The 1,074-nt window shown below is 52.3% G+C and overlaps 1 pseudogene; it reads right to left on the bottom strand.

Moving 5' to 3' along the window:
• Nucleotides 1-590: 590 nt before the first annotated feature.
• LOC125541925 (small nucleolar RNA Z247) lies at nucleotides 591-729 on the bottom strand (annotated as a pseudogene).
• Between the last annotated feature and the right edge of the window lie 345 nt (nucleotides 730-1,074).

Raw genomic sequence — 1,074 nt, 5'->3', positions numbered from 1 at the left:
TCATAAAAATACCAAAAATATTATCTTATCATATCTATCAGATCTCACTCTCGTAAGTGACCGTGTAGGGATTGACAACCCCTTATCGTGTTGGTTGCGAGGATTTATTTGTTTGTGTAGGTGCGAGGGACTCATGCGTGGTCTCCTACTGGATTGATACCTTGGTTCTCAAAAACTGAGGGAAATACTTACGCTACTTTGCTGCATCACCCTTTCCTCTTCAATGGAAAACCAACGCAAGTGCTCAAGAGGTAGCAACCCCCGAGTGTTTTGCTATTGTCCTCCACCTTGGCGGCCCCTGTTGTTGGAGTAGAAGGGGCGGCCATTGCCGGAGTGATTGTTTCCACCACCACCATGATGATTAAATCCACCACCACCCCCTTGTTGGAAGTGGCCGTCGCCGCTGCTACCTTGCTGGTTGTAACCACCACCACCGCCTTGCTGGTATTTGCCATTGCCGCCACCACGCGGACCGCCAGAGTTGCTCCGTTGAGAGTTACGGTAGCCTCTGGATGTGCCACGACCATGTTGAGCAGCATTAGCTGAAGACTTGAAGTTGCCGGTGGCGCCCTGAAACAATTCAACCCTCTGGTCGAAATTGGACATGAGGGCGAAGAGGTGATCGAGGGAGAGTAGCTCGGTGCGGACGTCGAGGGCGGAGATCAGCGGCTGGTAATCCATGTCCAGCTCGGAGAGAATATGCGAGATTGACTCTTCATCATCGAGGGGGTGGCCGACGGCTGCAAGCTCATCGGCCAACGATCTCATATGGGCAAAGTAGGTGGCCACATTTTGCGTACCCTTCTGTGCATTGGTGAGGGCGATGCGGAGGTTGTTGATGCGAGAGCGCGATGTGGAGGCAAACATGGTGGCAAGGTAATTCCAGAGTGCATGCGCCATGGGGATCGACACCACCTGGATGAGAACTTCCTTCTTCGGATTGTTTAGTAGGTAGCCGAGCACGAGCTGATCTTGCCTGACCCAGATCGCGTGCTCGAGGTTAATGATGGTGTTGTCCTTGCCATCTTTATCCTTGACGATGATGCTCTTGGCCAGCTCTTTGTCCGATCCATC

This window comes from Triticum urartu, chromosome 2A (assembly GCF_056163025.1).
Source record: "Triticum urartu cultivar PI428250 chromosome 2A, HENAU_Tu73, whole genome shotgun sequence".
In the NCBI taxonomy this organism is placed as follows: Eukaryota; Viridiplantae; Streptophyta; class Magnoliopsida; order Poales; family Poaceae; genus Triticum; species Triticum urartu.
This window is presented reverse-complemented; position numbering and strand designations above follow the sequence as displayed.